A 24,347-nucleotide genomic window follows, 5' to 3' on the forward strand; every position below is an offset into this window, starting at 1 on the left:
GGCAGTCTAATCCTACAATGTGTCCCCAGGGGGAGACTGAAATCCTGGCCAGCAGCACTAATGACTTCCACATCTCCTCTCCAACTAGCATATAACCTAAGGCAAGAAGAAGTTAATTGGTCTTTTTCTCTTCCAGTTCTTCAAAATACTGAGGTATTAATGTTCTTAATGTCAAGGACTGGATGAAGAAAGAGAGCACTAATTAGGCTAATTCACCAAAGGAGATACATGGCACTATACTATTGTTTCGTACAGGAATTGGAGTTTTAGATAAGCATCCCACCTGCTAAACACCTGCTTCATTATTATCAGGAAAAAAAAAGTAGGTTTAGTTATTGATTTTTCCTCCATTGCCAAATGAAACTTCAGAGTTCATCAACTTTTATTTAGGAGTAATTGTGGTTTTAGTCTTGCCGGAAGATGGTAGTGACTTTGGGTTATGCTAGCTAAACGTGTGGTACTATGATTAAGAGGCATTTTAAAATTTGATCCCCAAATAATCCTTTGTATAGAAAGTGGATTTGACAATTGGGATCTTGTCAGCTGGGTTTCTCCATACACACAGATATGCAAATTCACATCCTCATGTATTCAGTGGTATTTATCCAAGAGCAGGGTGTTCTATAGGCAAAGAAAACAGCTTAGTGAGGACTTAGCCAGCCTGTTTTGGAGCTTGGAAGCGAAGCTGTTTGAGAAGTCTGGAGAGCAGAAACATAATGAACTGACATTTTGGGGAACTAAGAATTGCCAATCTAAACTTTATCAAACATGGTTAAATATCACTTTGGGACTGAGACATAACATATCAACCTCAAGCCTGCAATTTTAGGCTCCATATTTTGCAAGAGATGTAGTTGCCGGATAGAATATGGGCTGCACAATTATATTTGAGTTTCAGATACACAGTGAATAATTTTGCAGTGTAAGTATGTCCCACGTAGATATTGCTTTGAACAGGAATGGGAGTTTTGTGCAAGCAAATATCTATATGGGATATACTTATACTACAGTGTTATTCATTGTTTATCTGAAATTCAAATTTAACTGGACATTATGAGTTTTTATTTACTAATATGGTGACTGTATCAAGAATGAATGGCATGAACATTTAGCCTCACTCACCTTCTCTTGCAAGGTAGAAGTAACAGTTGCTCCCATGTAGCCTGAGAGTATCAGGATTAAATTTTTTTTTTTAGTTCGATCCTTCTAAGATAGTTAAAACAGGCATAGGAGGGGAAGTCAGCATCCTGTCCGGATCTAGAGGCTTATTGCTATATATATTTTACATCTATAGCTATTTTTCAAATAGCTTGAAACATTCTGGAAAAAGCAGATGATAAAGCCTTAAAAACTGGACAGAAGTGCAAAAAAGTTTGAAAATCTGCCCTCGAAGTCTGCAGACTATCCCACTGGACCCTCCTTGCCGTGAGTAGTAGCTGTCATCAAGTCAATAGAAAGGCTGACTTTAATGAGCCCGTTTCCATGTTAAAATGATCAAAAGCAACATAATTGATGTCAGACGCAGATAGAACAATAGTGCTGTGTTTTGAGCATTAATCCTCCTGGAGATAAGCAGAGACAGAGGATTGCCGCCTTGAACATTGCTGCTCTAGCCTGAGGCTAGTGCCACATATAAGAATGGCTTTTCTATCTCAAGCATTCTTTTATCATGTAGTTGATTGACTCTGGCACAGGTAACTGGTGGTTTTTGAGTCATGATGGCACTTTGCCTTCCCACCCAATTATAAACCCTGCTTAGTTTTGTTATGAATCTTTTTTTTTTTTTAAATAGCTGAGTCCTCTGCAATGTTAACTATTGCTTAATAAGTTGTAGCCACAATTAGGGGATTTCTTGCAGGAACAGAGATGTTCAACTCTGCATCTTTTGTTCCTTCACACGCAGAACTACAATATGATGATTTGCTTGGCTTGGTAATGTTGCTGTGTGCCAGGGAAATTTCCAGTAGAAAAGGTCATCCCAGTGTTAGATTTTCAGACTTTTCAGCTGTAACTAACATTAAATGACCAAAGGGTTACTGTCAAGGTTTAAAAAGCTCTCTTAATCAGTCTGCCAGTGCCGTGGGCGTAAGGGGTTGGCTTTTAGTGTGGTTTAATCCAGAAAACGCCAACTATACTGAAGTTATGACCTACCAGATTTAAAATCCACCAGGGGAAAATTGTTGAATGTTGTGCTTGTAGATCCATAGAAGGGCACTACCCCCACCCCCCTGACCTTTTCTCTGTTCTCTCTGCTGTCTTCTCAGTTGTATTGGAACGGACATTTGATTTAGACACCGGGACCGCCTGGTCCAGATACCGCTCCCTCTGGAAGACAAGAGGACTGAAAAAAAGGCTGAATTAGTTTACCTCTAAATAAAAAACAGGCAGATACTCATGATTTAAGGCTCCTTTTAAAATTCTGTTTATTTGTTTTTTTACTGGTTACTTACAAAGACTTCAACAACTGTAATCTTTTCTACCTGATGTGAAACATCAAGATGGAAATAGAGAACAAATCAAAACATAACACCCTATTAAATCTCTGACTGTCTCACTTCCACCTAATGCTAAAAAAGAGAATGGGAAGTCAGTGATTGGTTCCCAATGTGATAGAGTTTGGAGGAACCAGGGTCTGGATGTTAGAGCCTTCCCTGGGCCATCTACAGGGCAGGAATCTGGTGAGCTCTGCTATAGCTGATGCAGTCTTGGGTCTCTAGGGTTTAGAGGCAAGTGAGGGACCCAGCAGACAGTTCCCCCAGAGGAAAGCAGATACTGGGGTGGGCTTGAAGTAGGCATCAGGATGAGAGGGCAGCAGGGAGCTCACCCTAGAAGAGAGACAGGGATCTAACCTCTGGGAGTGGAGATAAAATTCGAATTCACAAAACAATGAAAGATACTATTGCAGATACTATTTTAAAAGACTTTTACATCAGAAAATGCAGAAGCTGCAACTGTACTTGAGCATTATTTTCCTGTCATTGAAAATTCCATTATTTGATTAAAATTTCTGAAATGACACTTCTAGAATTTATTACAGTGTCTGATTGCAATGCTGTAACTCTGAACACATTTTGTCATAGACTAGGGTACTTTTGAAGTTTGTTTATTTTGGCTTCCTCTTACTTGTGACCTAACTGCTAAAAGCGATTTATCTCAGAGCCTTTTAAAGTTGTATTCTTTAGAAGGAGGTTTTTCCATTGCAAACAGTACTAAAGAGTCTTTAACACACATACAAATGATCCTCTGTCTCTTTCTTTGCTTCTTTTTTTTTTTTTGGCCGCACGGCGCCACATGTGGGATCTTAGTTCCCTGACCAGGGATTGAACCCATGCCCCTAGTTCCCTGACCAGGGATTGAACCCATGCCCCCTGCAGTGGAAACACGGAGTCCTAACCACGGGACTACCAGGGAAGTCCCTCTTTATTTCTAAGTGGATATTTTAATGTCATCTTCTTTAGCCTTAGCGATTTCAGGACCTACATTCTATTTCAAAGATGGCCTTATCTATGCAGACTGACCTGGCCTTTTCTTTCACTTCCCAGGCTGTCGGTTTCAATAATAGTCCCTTCCTGGGCAACATCATCTATCAATTTTGCTTGATTTGCCAAAACAGGCTCAGTAACATGGTGTTTCATCAGTGATGCTGGGCTGAGTATGCCAGAGGGGGGCCTCTGTTTCCCCTCTTGTAACTTGAGGAGTGTAATGTGTTGGGTACTGTCTCCCCAAAATTCATGTCCACGTGGAACCTTAGGATGTGACCTTATTTGGAAATACGGCAATTGCAGATGTAATTAAGGTAAGAATTCAGATGAGATCATCATGGATATAGGATGGGACCCTAAAGCCAATGACTGGTGTCCTTCTAAGAAGAGGGGGAGGGGGGGAAAGAGAGACACACAGGGAAGAGGCCATGGCAAGATAGAGGCAGAGATTGGAGTGATGCTGCTGCAAACCAAAGAACACCAGGAGCCTTCCAGGCCTAGAAAAGGCAAGGAAGGATTCTCCCCTAGAGCCTTTGGAGAGAGCGTGACCCTGCTGACACCATGACTTTGGACTTCTGGCCCCTACAACCGTGAGAGAATAAGTGCGATGTAAAGCCACCAAGTTATGTTAATTTTTACAGCAGCCCTAGGAAACGAACACAAGAGGCTTCCTGAAGTTAGGCTGTGTTAGGCTGGCTTCTCTGTGCCCCAGGGGACCTGGCCAGAGCTGGATGGGATGCCAGTCCTGGTGGTTTCGGGGCACCGAGCAGACTGGCAGGGCAGAGACGCAGACATAGAGTGTTACGACTGGGATCCAGTTACTACAGTGGGGTACAGAGTGGCATTTGGAGACAGGAGCAAGGCAGACAGAGGGAGTAAAACTTCAGAGCGGCAGCTGCAGCAGGACGCATCTGTTGCCACGTTACCCACGCTGACTTCTTTCCTTTCCTTTGACAGAGGACAGAGTTGCCCTGGGTCCTGTTAGAGCTGAACCTGACAGAGGCCAAGGGGCAGATGGGCCCTTCTAGGGGTGGAGCAAGGGGGCCAAGCAGCCCATCACAAGAAACAGTGGGATAACTAGAAGTTTCTGGATATACAATCAAGTGTTCACTACTTGCACAGTTGTTTAGCGCTGGGTGTATTCCATGCGTTTTTAGAAGTGGATAGTGGATGAGTTGAAGGCTTTTGTCTTCAACCCCAGAGTGTCACTCCCAGGTGTCCTTTTCTTGACAATATTACTGCAGCAGCCCTGGTTCAGACCTTCTAGGTCATACTGGAGAGCTGTACTAATTGTGAGAATATTACTTCTGTGGTAATGACCATGCACAGCCTTGTCTTTTTTAAAAAATTTATTGAGGAATAATTGACAAATATAACTGTATACATTTAAAGGGTACAGTGTGATGATTTAAAATACATGTACATTGTGGAATGATTGCCAAGGTCAAGAGAACTAATATATCCATCACCTCACATAGTTAAAACTGTGTGTGTGTGTGTGTGTGTGTGTGTGTGTGTATGTGTGATGCGAACGCTTACGATCTACTCTCAGCAGCTTTCAAGTTTACAACACTGCATTATTTTTTAAAATTGTATCGAAGTATAGTTGATTTACAATGTTGTGTTAATTTCTGCTGTATAGCAAAGTGATTCAGTTATACGTATATACTTTTTCGTATTCTTTTCCATTATAGTTTAGCACAGGATATTGAATATATCAATAGTTGCCTGTGCTATACAGTAGGGCTTTGTTGTTTATCCATCTTATATATAATAGTGTACATGTGATCATCCCAAACTCCCAATTCTCCCCCATCCCCCACCCCACCGGGGCAACCACAAGTCTGTTCTTTATGTCTGTGAGTCTGTTTTGTAGATATGTTCATTTGTGTCATATTTTAGATTCCACGTATAAGTGATATCATATGGTATTTGTCTTTCTCTTTCTGACTTACTTCGCTTAGTATAAGAATCTCTGGGTCCATCCATGTTGCTGCAAATGGCATTATTTCATTCTTTTTAATGGCTGAGTAATATTCCATTGTATATATATGTACTACATCTTCTTTATCCATTCATCTGTCAATGGACACATTGTTTCCATGTCTTGGCTATTGTAAATAGTGCTGCTGCGAACATAAGGGTTCATGTATCTTTTCAAATTATAGTTTTGTCTGGGTATATGCCCAGGAATGGGATTGCTGGATCATATGGTAACTCTATCTTTAGTTTTTTGAGGAATCTCCATACTGTTTTCTATAGTGGCTGCACCAACTTACATTCCCTCCAACAGTTTGACGGTTTCCTTTTCTCCACACCCTCTCCAGCATTTACTATTTGTAGACTTTTTAATGATGGCCACTCTGACCAGTACAACACTATACTATTAACTATAGTCACCATGGGAACAGCCTGGTTGTCAGTGCTTTATCATAATAATAAATTTATATTTAATATTTATATGATATTTAGTATATAATAAACAATATATAAGAATTCATTTAATTCTCATAACAACCCTATGAGGTGCCGGTACTCATTCGTTTTTACAGAAGAGGAAACTGAGGCACAGAGAAGTTAAGTAACTTGCTCAAGACTACAAAAATGGAATGACTAACTGAATGGTATTACTAGGTATTAATTATGGTTGTATTAAAATTGATTTATGTTTTTTATTGATTGAGGAGTGGATTAACCACATTTGGGTCCTCAATATACACAGCAAATGGTTACCACAGAGTTTGAATGTGTCCGGGGCCTTGTAGGATAAGACCTGGCTGGGCTCAAGAAAAGGAGGGATCCAACGTTCCTCTAACTTGTTGGGATAAGAAGAATATATAATTTTTAATAAAGGAATCAATTGCAGAGGGATTTCCTGGTGCTTACTGAGGAGTGATGGGAGGGAAATCGTGATATTTTAATGGCATATCTTTGTCATTAATGACAGGGCCTTTGTCAGGTGAATGCTGTGGTTTGGATGCCGGTTGGTATGTTTCATACGACTTAATTTTTTCAGGTGGTGTGGGAGTGCTTTTCTTTAGGCATGTGATTGGGGCAGTCCTGTTTGGGTGTAGGCATGTGAGCAGAGAGTGGCAAGACAGTCAGCTGCCACTTTGCTGCAACTGGTGTTTCTGACTGTGTTTGGGTTCCTGGAACCTTGCCACCTTGGGCAATCTGAGGCATGTTGGTGACCCATCTTTTAGGCTTAGCAGTTGCATCAGAGATGGAGAATTGGCTCCAAAGTAATTAGAAACCAGGTAGAGTATATTATCTTCAAGCCTGGCTTTCTTTTAATTAATTAATTAATTTGGCCACACCACTTGTGGGATCTTAGTTCCCCTACCAGGGATCGAACCTGGGCCCACAACAGTGAAAGCCCATGTCTTAACCACTGGACCGCCAGGGAATTCCCAAGCCTGGATTTCTTAACATCACAGATGTTGCTGACAGTTTGTACCAGGTGTTGGTTTACTGTCTACCTTGGCTGTGGTCGGATGGCAAGAGGCAGAGCTTTTGACCTTCAGATCAGCCTGTGAACACATGGAGTGATGCAGGACCCTCTCTTTCTTCCTGTAACAGCAGGCATTGAGGGGGCCTCTGCAGGAGAGGCCCCGAACCAGGGTAGTTGTGGGACTACTTTGCTCGAGGTGAATGTATTATTACTGGGGAAAGGGCGACAGGAGCCACAGTGGGGTCTCTGTAGTGCCCTGGGTGAGAGTGCAGCCTCTGTTGTCATTCTGTTTGTACTTGGATCCCATTGAGGCCCCTAAGGTACATAGGTGAAATGGTGGATAATAGTTTCCTCCCCCGCCAATAAGGTTGTTCAAGGATTGAGATAATCCTTGTGAAGTACTTACTGGAATGCCTGGTACGTAGTAAAAGCTCGATAAATATTAGCATGTCAGCTGTCAGTATGGTTCTTATACCTAATACATTGCTGTAATAGAGTGAAAAGTTCCTGTCCTTTTAGGAAAAGACTGTTCTGTGGCCATGGTTACCGGTAACCATCAGAGCCTGTTTTTATATCCGTTTAAGCTGATCAGTAACAGCAGTCTTTCCTGCTTCAGTGAGCTAGCTGAGCAGTGACCACCCCGCTAACACACCCAGTTGTAAAGCCAGTCAGCAACGGCTTAACTCAAGTGAGCCGGTCAACTCCGTTCTCACTCCAGCTTTGCTTCTGCACCTAAAGGTCAGCGAATGCCTTCATATGCCAGCCTCTGGAAGTCTCCCAACCCTCGGACTCAAAGAGTCTCCAAACCCTATATAAGACCAGCTCTCCGTGCATTGCTTAGGGAGAGGGTCTGTTAAAGTGCAGCTCTCCCATACTCGGCAAGCTATCAATTTGACTTTTTGTTCAGATATTGAGTTGAGATCTCTGCCTTCAACAGTCGAGATGTGTGTTATGTGCTAAGGGATCATAAAGATGGGGATATAAGGAAGAGTTCACATGAGGGGTGATTTCTGGTCCAAGTTGTCTGATAGGAGTTAAGTAGAGAAAAATCACGGGAGGAGGGAGGTCTTCTGACTTGAGGGAACACACCATGAGTGATAATGGCAATTTAAGGGCTGCTACCTAGTTTGTCATCCCTGGACTGTAGGATGTGCAAAGGGTAGGGTGATGGAAACTAGGACTGGAAAAGTTTCTAGGGGCTGGATTGGAAGGGCCTTGGATCCCGGCCTAAGCAGTTTTCCTGTTCCTCTCAAACATATTTCTAACTTTCTAAGTCCTAACCACAGAAGAGACTGAACTTTTTCCATAAGAGGGCGTTTCTTTGAAATCTCCCTATAGGGGATATTTGTCATTCTATTTTGGCTTTCCAGCCTCTGAACTCTGTTCTTGAGCTTGGAGAGTTTCCCACATGAGGGAAAAAAAGCAGAATCTTTTTTTCCACTATAGAAGTTAAAAATGCCAGTATTTGCTTTTCCATCCTCCCTTTCAGCTAGGACACGGGCAGAACCTGGGGTGGGAGCTGATACAACAGGAGAGGAGACCTGGGCTGTGTGCTGTGGTCATGGCGGTGGTGCCCATTGCTCCTGTGTGAGTGAGCATTGCACGCTGCAGAATCCGGTGCTCTTCATCAATCCAGAAATGCACATATTCCCAGAATTTTAGTATTGCTGAAATCAGGGTGATCCTGAAAATCAGTGTTGTGATAGAGTTTTTGATAAGCTGTATTATCTACTTTTTTCCTTAAGAAAATAAAACAATAACATAATGGTCTTAGGGTCAGCAGCATTGGAGATACTCAGTGGTGGCAGAAGTGTCCATGTTGGACCAGTTCCTGAGCACAGTTTTGGCCTCACAGCCCCACAACTCGTTCTCCAGGCCTTTGGGTTATTTTGTAAGCTTCCCAAGAAATTTATTCTTTGATTAAATTAGAGTTTGTTTTTATTGTTTGAAGCAAAGAATCCTGACTGGTACATGCAAGTCATCTTAAAAAGTCTTAAGAATGCTGCAGTTTATTAATATAATGGTTTTAATGGAAGCAGGGTTTTTTTCTCCCCAAATCTTCACTTAAATTTGATGTCCCAAGAAACTATGCCATGTTAATAGCCCATCATTCAACCAATATTTATTGACAACCTCTGTGTGATATTATGGAGAATGAGCTCATAATGGAGCTGTTATTCCAACATGTATCTTGTGGGTTTGCACCCCCCTGGCACAGCACCTAATACCTGCCATTCCTATCCTGGGGTATTTGACCCAGGTTAAGAAGCACAGTGCAGGCAATGGAGAGCTGGTAGATGCTTTAACTTGAAGAACTGATGTGACCTGATTTGTAGAATTGCTTCTTAGGGGCTTTCTTCAGTTATTCTCATCATCACTCATTTGGTGGAATCCTGTCTCCCTTCAGGGTTTCCTGTATCTTGAAGCTCTATGGAAACAAATTCGGAGCAGGGATCTATGACTTTTGGGTTTGAGACGCCAGATATCTGTGGAGCTCCAAATGCTTTTGAGTTCAAATGTTCTGGATGTTAAGCTCTTTTTTTCATTCCAGGTAATTGCTGGGTTTCCAAATTAAAAACTTCCTCAGGCATGAGTGGTGCAACAATAAGTATTTGGGTCTAACAGATCCTTAGAATTCTCCCAGGTCCACATAAAAACTTTTTCATGAGTTACTTTTACTTGGAATATTCAGTCCACGTGTGTCATCTGATCTTATTGTGTGGAAGGAAACATTCTTCCTAAATAGAGCCCCCCTTTGAAGCAAAAACTTTACATATTCTACAGTGGCTAAGAAGTCTGATAAAGGACTTAGAAATAAACAGTCTTAGTTTATCAGTCTAAGTTCACTGAGAAATTAGACATAGAGATTGCTTGTGTGGCCTTTGATAAGACAAGTCTTGGCTTCTAGAGAGTTGGTCTTGGTTTGTACTAACATTGTAGATGGAGATCTTGTAAGAGGGAGCTAATATTTTACACCTTTGTGGGATCCCCTAAAGTCCGGTATGTGGGGTATTACCAAGGAAAGCTAGCATCAAAGACTTGGCATTTTCGACCGCTGTTAAAATGGACCAGAAGCCACGATGCAAGTGAATGTCAGGTATTCACAAGATACCACTATTTTCCATGTGTCTGTTCTCTTTAGCTATCTTAGAATAATTTTGTCGGGATTTATTGTCTTACTGCTGTTATTTTAAATTTGAGTTAGTATAGTACATCATAGTATTTCATTTTCACTTCAGCTTATTTTAATTCCAGTTGTAAAATGCTTTTTAAAATAAGTTTCTGTGAAATTAAAATCCATCCAGGCATTTCTGGTTTCTGAGATAACATTATTTCTCTTCCTCTTTCCACTGCCTTCTACAGCCTCCCTCAAAAGAAAAAAAAAAAAAAAGCCTAAAACAGAACCATATGTTTCAAAGATGGGAGAGATCTGGTGCTTCCACAAAGTCTTTAAAAGGAGAATGTTGGAATGACATGATTCTCCTTTCTGTTAACTGTCCCACATTTTGTGAGAACAGTTAGACTTCCCTAAAAGTCCTCAATGACTGGTTCAACAGGATGAAAGACACATGTTCCTTGTTAATACAGGAAGGTGCTTAGAGCCCGGTGTTGAAAGCTGTGAAACACCCTTGTCGAATGCTGTGTTTTGTTCAGCAGTTGGGTAGCAGTTCAGTGTTCGATAGGAAGACCTGAAGTTTTCATTTGTTCAGAATTTGTAAGAACAATTCTGGGTTGAATTCGACATGACCATCAGCTATGAAAAGCTATTCAACATAATAATGATGTAGACAGGATTATAGTAATTATAATATTATAACATTATTATAAACATTATAATAATAATGTGTAAAACGGATTCTTTCCAAGTACTTAGATGTCCTTATTTTAAGACACATACTTGATAAATTGTGCTAATGGATGGGAAAACAATTTGAGAAGTTTACATACTGCAAATGCAAGCTGCTGTTAGTGTCTGGCAGTCTCTGATTTATTCAGTGAAACAGCTGTTCAAGGCCCTTCCCTAGGCCAACCTCTCTTAGCCTCATTCCAGTTACAGAAATGAGCACACAAGCAGTGAGACAGTGGCATTTCAGTAAGAATATTTAGTTCTTTATGTTGTGGAGGGTGGTGTGTATGGGTTTAGATTTCCCAAATCCACAGCAGCAGGCTCTGGTGCTTCATGGACATGTTATGACTGAATGAATGAATCAACAAAATTGTGTACAGTGCTGAAACACTTTGAGAGACTGAAAGAAATGCGAGACACAGACATCCGCTCTTGGGGTGCTTGCTTACATTTTAACTCAGGGACGTAAGCTAAGCACACATTCTGCATAGACTGTGGAACAAGGCTGTACTGGATTAAGCACACAGAGAACGATTGGCTGACCCCTTGATCTTGGACTTCCCAGCCTCCAGAACGGTGAGAAATCAATCCCTCTTGTTTAAGCCACCTAATCTGTGGTATTCGTGTTACATCTACCTGAACTACGACAGGATATAGATAATACTGGAAGGAGGCAGACATCCCGGGAATGAGGAAACTGCATTGAGAGGGCAAAGGATATGAGTTGAAAGGTGATCAGGGCACAGAGGGATCTTCTCAGAAGATATTATGTATCTTGTGGTGCTCTTAGGCTTATTGATTTGATCATCTGTTATTACAGTAGAAGGTTGGAAATGGGGAGGAATATGCATTGACTTGGCAAAAACTAGAACTGTCTTCTCCTTTTTTTCTTCTTCTTCTTTTTTTTTTTTTTTTTGTTGTTGTTGGTTTCCTGAGTGATGATCTGTTTTACTTTCCACTGTGGTCCCACGGCTAGAACCATCCCTGGCACTGTAGAAAGTATTCAGTATGTATTTGAATAAGTAGCTGTCAAGAAACCACAGAGTTTAGGCCCCCTTTGCTACCTGCTCATTGAGTATGGAACTTTTTCTGAATTTGAGGAGCCCTAGTTCTCCTGTGCTTGACATCAGTGGGGAAGCTTGAGGAGCTGGGGTCATTTTTGTGATGGTAATTTTGGATTTTTCTCATGGCTGCTTTGGGAACTGAAGAATAATTTGATTCTTGCTAAACTACATAAAATAAACAAGGGAGCTTGTGAAATGGAACACTGAGGGATATTTGAAAGCAAAGAATAACAGACATAGTTTCATCATTTCAGAAAATAACATGGTAGAGTTTCCATATCAACAGGCTGCTCACTTTCTCTGTGAAAAGGGGAATAAAAGGTGATTTTTTCCTGGGAAGGAAATATTCTATAGTAAAAAAGAGGCATTTAGAGGAGTTTAAATCTCAACTCAGAGGGAGATGATTTAAAATATGCATAAATATTTAATTTATACTAAAATCACAGAAATTATAGTAATCTTTTAAAGTCAAAATGAGACACTAGCTTAAGTCATAGGCTTAAGAGGCAGTGGGGCAGAGAAGGGAGTGTAGACTTTATAAAGGTACCATCATGTCTTTCTTTCATGCCTCTGCCCTGTGGATATGACCGGGTTCTAGTAGGAGGGCTTATGCTTGTGTCACCGTATTTATAGGTGCTGACTCACTGCACCCCTTGTCCCATTTGGTCATAATTTTTGATTCCTTGCTGATGGAAATTGTGTGTCTTTATTAAAATTTAACATACCTGGAATGTAAGAAACAGTGGCATCTATTTTAGAGAACATTATTTATAACATTTTCAAACAGAAGTCATATGGTTGGGTGAATTCTTACTAATATTTATTGTTTCTTTTTTCGCCTTACCCTGATTTCCCACATAGAGTTAAAATCCTTTAGCATTACAGTGAGATAAGACGTAAGTAGGGTCAGGCAATAAGCCTCCTTCTCTCTGCATTTTCTTCCCATTTCTCTTTCTTGGTCTTCTTTGCGGTTTCCTTCCCATCTTCCTGTTTCTTAAAGGTTTGTAAAATGAAATACTGTTATGTTAAATTATAAAAACAATATACACTCATTAAACAATTCAAACAATAGAGTATAAATTAACACGTCCCACAAAAAAATAAGTACACAACAGTACACACACTGTCAGATACACACACATATTTGATCATCCCCTCCACCTTTCCCATGGGCGCTTACTGTTTTTTTTTTTTTTTTTTTTTTTGGTTTTTTTTTGGCTGACCTGCATGGCTTGTGGGATCTTAGTTCCCCGACCAGGGATTGAACCCACGTCCTTGGCAGTGAAAGCGTGGAGTCCTAACCACTGGACCACCAGGGAATTCCCTTCCATGGGGTCTTATTGTATATACTATTTTGCAGCTTAATTTTTTAATTAATTAATTAATTATTTAACATCTTTTTTGGAGTATAATTGCTTTACAATGTTGTGTTAGTTTCTGCTTTATAACAGAGTGAATTAAGTATACATATACATATACCCCCATATCCCCTCCCTCTTGCGTCTCCCTCCCACCCTCCCTATCCCACCCATCAAGGTGGTCACAAAACACCAAGCTGATCTCCCTGTGCTATGCGGCTGCTTCCCACTAGCTATCTATTTTACATTTGGTAGTGTATATATGTCCATGCCACTCTCTCACTTCGTCCCAGCTTACCCTTCCCCCTCCCCGTGTCCTCAAGTCCATTCTCTAGTAAGTCTACATCTTTATTCCCGTCTTGCCCCGAGGTTCTTCATGACCTTTTTTTTTTTTTTTTTAGATTCCATATATATGTGTTAGAACACGGTATTTGTTTTTCTCTTTCTCACTTACTTCACTCTGTATGACAGACTCTAGGTCCATCCACCTCACTACAAATCACTCAATTTTGTTTCTTTTAGTGGCTGAGTAATATTCCATTGTATATATGTGCCACATCTTCTTTATCCATTCACCTGTCGATGGACACTTAGACTCTTAGCTTAAATTTTAATTTAACAATATATCATCAGTCCCATAAGTACTGGTGTTTCTAGGGTTCTCGTCTAGGTTTTCTCTTCTCTCTCTGCACATACTGAATGCAATTCTTCCGCTTGTAGTGTTAGTCACCTTCATGCTTATTTCCAAACATTTATTCCCAGCCCCTGTCTGGCTCTGGGACCCCAGCCCATCTATTTATCATTGCCCGCTTCGATGCTGCACAGGCACGACACCCGACTTGTCCTGAACACCGTTTCTCTTCCTGTTTCCATCTCAGGGAGCAGCGATATTATTCACCCCATTTTCCAAGCTCAAGATTTGGCCTCATCTTCAGTCCATCCTCTTTTTCATTCAACCACATCCTGTCAATCACCAGGCCTGTTGTTTCCACTGATTCAGTATCTTTTAAACCAGTCAGTCTTTTCTCCATTCTGACTGCCACCTCTGTAATGCCAAGTGACAGTCATCTCTTGCTTGGGGTGCCCTATTGTCTGACTGTCCCTTCTTTCTGTCACTTTCCCTCCTCACCTTCGAATTCACTTGCCTCACAGGTCCCAGATGATCCTTCTCCAGTGCGAATCTAAACATGTCTTACTTATAATATTCAGAGACTTGCCAGTGCCTTCACAATAAAGCCCAAACTCTCATAGGGCTCATACGATGTGGCCCCTGCCTGTGCCTTGCCCGCCTCATTGGTCACCTCCCCACCTGTGTGACTCTCACCGCATATACCGCCAACCGCTCTGAGTTCCTGGAACATGCCAATTTCTAGCTGACACCTGTTTGCTTTGGTACATTCTGCCTCCCTGTTTCTGCTTCATCCTTTAGACCACTTCAGGGATGCTTCTCCCATGAACTGGGTTTGGTGTCATTCCCACCTGTTCCCAGAGCATCTCACACAAACCTGTATCCTGTTGCAGCACTGCTCATACTGTACTGTAGTAGCTTGTGTGTGGCTGCCACCACCATTGCCACCACTAGACTGCAAGCTCCCTGAGGGCAAGAATGAGGACAAGCACAGAATGTAGCCCCTGATAGAAGCCGCATATGTGAATGAGCATATGTGAATGATAAATGAATGTACGGATGACCCTTGAACAGCATGGGTTGGGCCATGCAGATCTTTTTCAAAAAATATAGTACCTCCGTTTTCATTTTACAGATCTTTAAATGAGCTAAGTGTGGGGAAAAGTTTGTGTTGATTAGAGAGCACAATATGTGGAATCAAAAGAACTAGGGTGCAAGTCCTCATTCTATCCAAATGGTTTCAACTTCCTGCCCTTGGGTGAGTCACTTATCAATTCCTTGGTTTTTGAGGCAGAGATAATAGTACACAGATTTTCGACTGGGGGTGGGAGTAGGGGGTCAGGTGCCCCTAACCCCTGTGTTGTTCAAGGGTCCACTGGAGTCAGAAACCCAGGAAGCCCCTAATGCTGAAGACGTGTCCTGTCCCTGAATCCTAGGGGTTAGAATGGTCAAGTCAGAAGCTTCACACGCCTTGAGGGATCGGGCGGGTTCAAAGGTCAGCGTAAGCACTTCGCAGGGCCTGGGCGTGGCAGTTTGAGATACCAGTGCTACTAGGGAGTAGAGCGAAGTAATGGTGACCAGCACCTGCCTTCTGCTTTCCTTCGAGCTTCGTCCTGTTTGCGGCCTCTGTAGACTCAGTGACACGTTACAGTTGGAGTGAGTGGGAGAGTTGCAGGCTTGTACAAGGTCTAACTCCTCGGTGGGGCAGGAGCAGACGTGAGGCTTCCTGGAACGGGGTACTTGGGTTTGGGGCAGTCCCAACACCCAAGGCGGCTAATCTTGCCTCTCGTGCAGCTGGTTAAACCTGCCACTCCCCGCTGGCTACAACCTGTGTAAACTCATTATCGGAAGACCTTCATTTCCTTATGAACCTCTCTCACTTTGGAGTCCCGCGTCCTTTATCCACATGCTGCAGAGGAACAAAAATCAGTACCACTGAGAACCCAAATGCCTGGAGACCCTCTTTGATACTCTATTGTATGCTCTCTTGATTTTACACTTGAATACCACCCACCCCAGCTGTTACATGTTGTTAAATGTGACTGCTTTCACGCTGATTTGCATGGGATACTTCTCGGGTCTGCAGTGATAACGTTAATTTGTTTATCAGTTCCCATAAAATAGAGGCCGCCCAGGGGCCCAGACCACCTCACAAACCTAAACCTGCCCTTATGGGAAACACCTGTCAAGGAAATTGAGCACAAACCAATCACAATCCTCTAACTCAGCTTTAGCTAGTTTATCTTACCCTAGAAAATAGACCCACCAGCCTTATAAGGAATTCCCGTCCGCCTAGCCGATCATGCGCCCCTTCCACGTTGCTGCTTCGAACGCTCTTTGAAACTCACGCTTGCCCAGTATCCTTTGGGAAGAGCGGTCCACTGATCGTGAGGCCCTCTACTTTCCCAATCCACGGATTGTAGCCCCTTGGATGAAAGATATCACACTCGTTACCAAGTTGTTTTAGTTTGGTCATTGGACAGTGGTGATGAGATGGGACTGGAAAATAGGTGCTGAAGATTCCGGGGACGGCGCCATAGATGCAGATGAAGGTACCAACAGAGCCATCTTGGTTTGCTGCCTTTTGGGCCTCTCTGTGGGATCTCCAGGAAGCTTCTCTCAGGTGGAGTTCTGCTTCTTTTGCATTCTGAGCTCTTTGAGTTTGTTTGTCCTACTTTTTCCAGGTGGAAAATTGGGGTGTGAGAGCCTCTAGGTTTTCATGGTGAGGCTTAAGGTCTCAGGAATTGTGCACAGGCAGCCAGAAACAGTAAATCTGGTTGAATTAGGGAGGATTCTTTCAAGGGAAAATAATAGTTACCCCTCAATCTAAAGAAAGCAAGATGGCAGCTGTTAGGGAACTCACAAAGCTGCCAGGTAAGCCTCCACAGCATAAACTGCTGGGGGATTTGGGGAAATAAATAAAGAGAAGAAACTCAGACTTTTTTGACCAAGGGAACATCAAAACCTAAGTAGGCACAAGTCAGCTGTTAAAAACCATCAGGGAATCCTCCACTATAAAGAAATCTTTTTTTTTTTTTCAATTGAGGTAAATTTGGTATATAACATATTAGTTTCAGAGTATAACATAATAATTTGACCTTGGCATACACTACAAAGTGATCACTACAATAAGTCTAGTTTCCATCCATCACCATAAAACTGACCTCCTTCACCATTTTTGCTAACCTCTAACCCCTTTCCCCTCTGATAATCATTGTTCTGTTCTTTGTATTTGAGTTTTGTATGTTTGTTGGTTTGGTTTTTAGCTTCCACATATAAGTAAAATCATGCAGTATTAGTCTTTCTCTGCCTGACTCATCTCACTTAGCAAAATACCCTCAAGGTCCATCCATGTTGTTGTAAATGGCAAGATTTCATTCTTTTTTATGGCTGAGTAGTATTCCATTGTATATATGTACCACATCTTCTTTATCCATTCATCTGTCAATGGATACTTAGGCTGCTTCCATATCTTGGCTATTGTGAATAATGCTACTATGTACATTGGGGTGCATACATCTTTTCAAGTTAGTGTTTTCCTTTTCTTCAGGTAAATACCCAGGAGTGAAATGGTTGGACCATTAGATAGTTCTATTTTTAGTTTTTGGAGTAACCTTCATACTGTTTTCTAGAGTGGCTGCACCAATTTATGTTCCCGCCTATAGTACACAAAGGTTCCCTTTTTTCCACTTCCTCCTCAACACTTGTTACCTGTCTTTCTAATAATAGCCATTCTGACAGGTGTGAGATATTATCTTGTTGTTTTTACTTGCATTTCCCTGAGATTTAGTGATGTTGAGCATCTTTTCATGTGCTTGTTGGCCATTTTTATGTCTTCCTTGGAAAAATATCTTCTCAAATCCTCTGCCCACTTTTTAATTGGGTTGTTTTTTTGTTATTGAGTTGTATGAGTTCTTTATATTTTGGATATTAGCCCCCTATAGATTCATGATTGGCAAATATCTTGTCCCATTCAGTAGGTTGCCTTTTTATTTTGTTGGTGGTTTCCTTAACTGTAAAGATGCTTTATAGTGTGATGTAGTCTCATTTGATTACTTTTGCTTTTGTCGCCATTGTCTTTGGAGTAGATCCAAAAAAATATGGCTAAGAGTGATGTCATGAAACTTACATGTATGTTTTCTTCTAGGTGTTTGATGGTTTCTGGTCTTACATTCAAGTCTTTAATCAATTTTGAGTTAATTTTTGTGTATGGTGTAAGATAGTGGTCTACTTTCATTCTTTTGCACATGGCTGTCCAGTTTTCCCAACACCATTTATTCTTTTGCACATGGCTGTCCAGTTTTCCCAAAGGAGACATTCTTGTCTCTCCTTTGTCATAAATTAATTGACTACATATGCGTAGCTTTATTTCTTGGCTCTGTTCTGTTCCATTGATCTATGTGTCTGTTTTTATTGCCAATACCATACTGTTTCGATTAGTAAAGATTTGCAATATAGTTTGAAATCAGAGAGCATGTTACCTCCAGCCTTGTTCTTCTTTCTCAAGATTGCTTTGGCTATTTGGTGCCTTTTGTGGTTCCATACAAATTTTAGAATTACTTGTTTTAGTTCTGTGAAAAATGCCATTGAAATTTTGACAGGATTGTATTGAATTTGTAGATTGCTTCGGGTGATGTGGAAATTTTAACACTCTTAATTCTTCCAGTCTATGAGCATTGAATATGTTTCCATTTATTTGTGTCTTTTTCAATTTCTTTCATCAGTGTCTTATTAAGGTACAGGTCTTTCACCTCCTTGGTTAAATTTATTCCTAGGTATTTTATTCTTTTTGATGCAATTGTAAATGGGATTGTTTTCTTAATTTATCTAATAGTTTCTTACTAGTGTATAGAAACACAACAGATTTTTGTGTATTGATTTTGCATACTGCACCTTTACTGAATTTGTTTATTCTATTTCTTTGCAGATTCTTTAAAAAAAATTTTTTTTTAACATCTTTATTGGAGTATAATTGCTTTACAATGGTGTGTTAGTTGCTGCTTTATAACAAAGTGAATCAGCTATACATATACATATATCCCCATATCCCCTTCCTCTTGCATCTCCCTCCCACCCTCCCTATCCCACCCATCAAGGTGGTCACAAAGCACCAAGCTGATCTCCCTGTGCTATGCAGCTGCTTCCCACTAGCTATCTGTTTTACATTTGGCAGTATATATAAGTCCATGCCACTCTCTCACTTTGTCCCAGCTTATCCTTCGCCCTCCCCGTGTCCTCAAATCAATTCTCTACGTCTGTGTCTTTATTCCTGTCCTGGCCCTAGGTTCTTCAGAACCATTTTTTTCTTTTTTTTTAGATTCCATATGTATGTGTTAGCATACAGTATTTGTTTTTCTCTTTCTGACTTACTTCACTCTGTATGACAGACTCTAGATCCATCCACCTCACTACAAATAACTCAATTTCATTTCTTTTAATGGCTGAGTAATATTCCACTGTATATATGTGCCACATCTTCTTTATCCATTCATCTGTCAATGGACACTTAGGTTGCTTCCATGTCCTGGCTATTGTAAATAGAGCTGCAGTGAACATTGTGGTACATGACTCTTTTTGAATTATGGTTTTCTCAGGGAATATGCCCAGTAGTGGGAGTGCTGGGTTGTATGGTAGTTCTATTTTTAGTTTTTTAAGGAGCCTCCATACTGTTCTCCGTAGTGCCTGTATCAATTTACATTCCCACCAACAGTGCAAGAGGGTTCCCTTTTCTCCACACCCTCTCCAGCATTTATTGTTTGTAGATTTTTTGATGATGGCCATTCTCACCGGTGTGAGGTGATACCTCATTGTAGCTTTGACTTGCATTTCTCTGATGATTAATAACGCTGAGCATCCTCTCATGTGTTTGTTGGCAATCTGTATATCTTCTTTGGAGATATGTCTATTTAGGTCTTCTGCCCATTTTTGGATTCGGTTGTTTGTTTTTCTGATATTGAGCTGCATGAGCTGCTTATAAATTTTGGAGATTAATCCTTTGTTAGTTGCTTCATTTGCAAATATTTTCTCCCATTCTGAGGGTTGGCTTTGAGTCTTGTTTATGGTTTCCTTTGCTGTGCAAAAGCTTTTAAGTTTCATTAGGTCCCATTTGTTTATTTTTGTTTTTATTTCCATTTCTCTAGGAGGTGGGTCAAAAAGGATCTTGTGGTGATTTATGTCATAGAGTGTTTTGCCTATGTTTTCGTCTAAGAGTTTTATAGTATCTGGCATTACATTTAGGTCTTTAATCCATTTTGAGTTTATTTTTGTGTATGGTGTTAGGGACTGTTCTAATTTCATTCTTTTCCATGTAGCTGTCCAGTTTTCCCAGTACCACTTATTGAAGAGGCTGTCTTTTCTCCATTGTATATTCTCAACTCCTTTATCAAAAATAAAGTGACCATATGTGCGTGGGTTTATCTCTGGGCTTTGTATCCTGTTCCATTGATCTATATTTCTGTTTTTGTGCCAGTACCATACTGTCTTGATTACTGTAGCTTTGAAGGATAGTCTGAAGTCCAGGAGCCTGATTCCTCCAGCTCCGTTTTTCTTTCTCAAGATTGCTTTGGCTATTCGGGGTCTTTTGTGTTTCCATACAAATTGTGAAATTTTTTGTTCTAGTTCTGTGAAAAGTGCCTTTGGTAATTTGATAGGGATTGCATTGAAACTGTAGATTGCTTTGGGTAGTATAGTCATTTTCACAATGTTGATTCTTCCAATCCAAGAACAAGGTATCTCTCTCCATCTGTTTGTATCCTCTTTAATTTCTTTCATCAGTGTCTTATAGTTTTCTGCATTCAGGTCTTTTGTCTCCTTAGATAGGTTTATTCCTAGGTATTTTATTCTTTTTGTGACAGTGGTAAATGGGAGTGTTTCCTTAATTTCTCTTTCAGATATTTCATCATTAGTGTATAGGAATGCAAGAGATTTCTGTGCATTAATTTTGTATCCTGCTACTTTACCAAATTCATTGATTAGCTCTTGTAGTTTTCTGGTGGCATCTTTAGGATTCTCTATGTATAGTATCATGTCATCTGCAAACAGTGACAGCTTTACTTCTTTTCCGATTTGAATTCCTTTTATTTCTTTTTCTTCTCTGATTGCTGTGGCTAAAACTTCCATAACTATGTTGAATAATAGTGGTGAGAGTGGACAACCTTGTCTTGTTCCTGATCTTAGTGGAAATGGTTTCCGTTTTTCACCCTTGAGAACGATGTTGGGTGTGGGTTTGTCATATATGGCCTTTGTTATGTTGAGGTAAGTTCCCTCTATGCCTCCTTTCTGGAGGGTTTTTATCATAAATGGGTGTTGAATTTTGTCGAAAGCTTTTTCTGCATTTATTGAGATGATCATATGGTTTTTATCCTTCAATTTGTTAATATGGTGTATCACATTGATTGATTTGCATATACTGAAGATTCCTTGCATTCCTGGGATAAACCCCACTTGATCTTGGTGTATGATCCTTTTAATGTGCTGTTGGATTCTGTTTGCTAGTATTTTGTTGAGGATTTCTGCATCTATGTTCATCAGTGATATTGGCCTGCAGTTTTCTTTCTTTGTGACATCTTTGTCTGGTTTTGGTATCGGGGTGATAGTGGCCTTGTAGAATGAGTTTGGGAGTGTTCCTCCCTCATATTTTTTGAAAGAGGTTGAGAAAGGTAGGTGTTAGCCCTTCTCTAAATGTTTGATAGAATTCGCCTGTGAAGCCATCTGGTCCTGGGCTTTTGTTTGTTGGAAGATTTTTAATCACAGTTTCAATTTCAGTGCTTGTGATTGGTCTGTTTATATTTTCTATTTCTTCCTGGTTCAGTCTTGGAAGGTTGTGCTTTTCTAAGAATGTGTCCATTTCTTCCAGGGTATCCATTTTATTGGCCTATAGTTGCTTGTAGTACTCTCTCATGATCCTTTGTATTTCTACAGTGTCACTTGTTACTTCTCCTTTTTCACTTCTAATTCTATTGATTTGAGTCTTCTCCCTTTTTTTCTTGATGAGTCTGGCTAATGGTTATCAATTTTATTTATCTTCTCAAAGAACCAGCTTTTAGTTTTATTGATCTTTGCTATTGTTGCCTTCATTTCTTTTTCATTTATTTCTGATCTGATCTTTATGATTTCTTTCCTTCTGCTAACTTTGGGGGTTTTTTGTTCTTCTTTCTCTAACTGCTTTAGGTGTAAGGTTAGGTTGTTTATTTGAGATGTTTCTTGTTTCTTGAGTTAGGATTGTATTGCTGTAAACTTCCCTCTTAGAACTGCTTTTGCTGCGTCCCATAGGTTTGGGTCATTGTGTTTTCATTGTCATTTGTTTCTAGGTATTTTTTGATTTCCTCTTTGATTTCTTCAGTGATCTCTTGGTTATTATATAGTGTATTGTTTAGCCTCCATGTGTTTGTATTTTTTACAGCTTTTTTCCTGTAATTGATATCTAGTCTCATAGCGTTGTGGTCAGAAATGATCCTTGATATGATTTCAATTATCTTAAATTTACCAAGGCTTGATTTGTGACCCAAGATATGATCTATCCTGGAGAATGTTCCATGAGCACTTGAGAAGAGCATGTATTCTGTTGTTTTGGGATGGAATGTCCTGTAAATATCAATTAACTCCATGTTGTTTAATGTGTCATTTAAAGCTTGTGTTTCCTTATTTATTTTCATTTTGAATGATCTGTCCATTGGTGAAAGTGGGGTGTTAAAGTCCCCTACTATGATTGTGTTATTGTTGATTTCCCCTTTGATGGCTGTTAGCATTTGCCTTGTGTACTGAGGTGCTCCTATGTTGGGTGTATAAATATTTACATTTGTTATATCTTCTTCTTGGATTGATCCCTTGATCATTATGTAGTGTCCTTCCTTGTCTCTTGTAACATTCTTTATTTTAAAGTCTATTTTATCTGATATGAGTATTGCTACTCCAGCTTTCTTTTAATTTCCCTTTACATGGACTATCTTTTTCCATCCCCTCACTTTCAGTGTGTATGTGTCCCTAGGTCTGATGTGGGTCTCTTGTAGACAGCATATATATGGGTCTTGTTTTTGTGTCCATTCAGCCAGTCTATGTCTTTTGGTTGGAGCATTTAATCCATTTACATTTAAGGTAATTATCGATATGTATGTTCCTATTACCATTTTCTTAATTGTTTTGGGTGTGTTATTGTAGGTCTTTTCCTTCTCTTGTGTGTCCTGCCTAGAGAAGTTCCTTTAGCATTTGTTGTAAAGCTGGTTTGGTGGTGCTGAATTCTCTTAGCTTTTGCTTTTCTGTAAAGGTTTTAATTTCTCCATCGAATCTGAATGAGATCCTTGCTGGGCAGAGTAATCTTGGTTGTAGGTTTTTCCCTTTCATCACTTTAAATATGTCCTGCCACTCCCTTCTGGCTAGCAGAGTTTCTGCTGAAAGATCAGCTGTTAACCTTATGGGGATTCCCTTGTATGTTATTTGTTGTTTTTCCCTTGCTGCTTTTAATATTTTTTCTTTGTATTGAATTTTTGATAGTTTGATTAATATGTGTCTTGGCGTGTTTCTCCTTGGATTTATCCTGTATGGGACGCTCTGTGTTTCCTGTACTTGATTGACTATTTCCTTTCCCATATTAGGGAAGCTTTCAACTATAATCTCTTCAAATATTTTTTCAGTCCCTTTCTTTTTCTCTTCTTCTTCTGGGACCCCTATAATTCGAATGTTGGTGCGTTTAATGTTGTCCGAGAGGTCTCTAAGACTGTCCTCAATTCTTTCCATTCTTTTTTCTTTATTCTGCTATGCGGTAGTTATTTCCACTATTTTATCTTCCAGGTCACTTATCCGTTTTTCTGCCTCAGTTATTCTGCTATTGATTCCTTTTAGAGAATTTTTAATTTCATTTATTGTGTTGTTCATCATTGTTTGCTTGCTCATTAGTTCCTCTAGGTCCTTCTTAAACGTTTTTTGTATTTTCTCCATTCTATTTCCAAGATTTTGGATCATCTTTACTATCATTACTCTGCATTATTTTCCAGGTAGACTGCCTATTTCCTCTTCATTTATTTGGTCTAGTGGGTGTTTACCTTGCTCCTTCATCTGCTGTGTCTGTCTCTGTCTTCTCATTTTGCTTAACTTACTGAGTTTGGGGTCTCCTTTTCTCAGGCTGCAGGTTCACAGTTCGTGTTGTTTTTGGTGTTTGCCCCCAGTGGCTAGGATTGGTTCAGTGGGTTGCATAGGATTCCTGGTGGAGGGGACTGGTGCCTGTGTTCTGGTGGATGAGGCTGGATCTTGTCTTTCTGGTGGGCAGGACCTTGTCCGGTGGTGTGTTGTGGGGTGTCTGTGACCTTATTATGATTTTAGGCAGCCTCTCTGCTAATGGGTGGGGTTGTGTTCCTGTCTTGCTAGTTGTTTGTCATAGGGTGTCCAGCACTGTGACTTGCTGGTCGTTGAGTGGAGCTGGGTCTTAACGTTGAGATGGTAATCTCTGGGTGAGCTTTTGCTGTTTGATATTACATGGAGCTGGGAGGTCTCTGGTGGACTAATGTCCTGAACTCAGCTCTCCC

General features: G+C 40.4%; 1 protein-coding gene across 6 annotated transcripts in view; it reads left to right on the forward strand.

Annotated features, from left to right (window-relative positions):
- FAM13C (family with sequence similarity 13 member C) overlaps positions 1-24,347 on the forward strand; it is a 132,659-nt gene that overhangs the window by 29,061 nt on the left and 79,251 nt on the right. The gene's annotated exons all lie outside the window — the stretch shown is intronic.

Source organism: Balaenoptera musculus, chromosome 16 (genome assembly GCF_009873245.2).
Source record: "Balaenoptera musculus isolate JJ_BM4_2016_0621 chromosome 16, mBalMus1.pri.v3, whole genome shotgun sequence".
In the NCBI taxonomy this organism is placed as follows: Eukaryota; Metazoa; Chordata; class Mammalia; order Artiodactyla; family Balaenopteridae; genus Balaenoptera; species Balaenoptera musculus.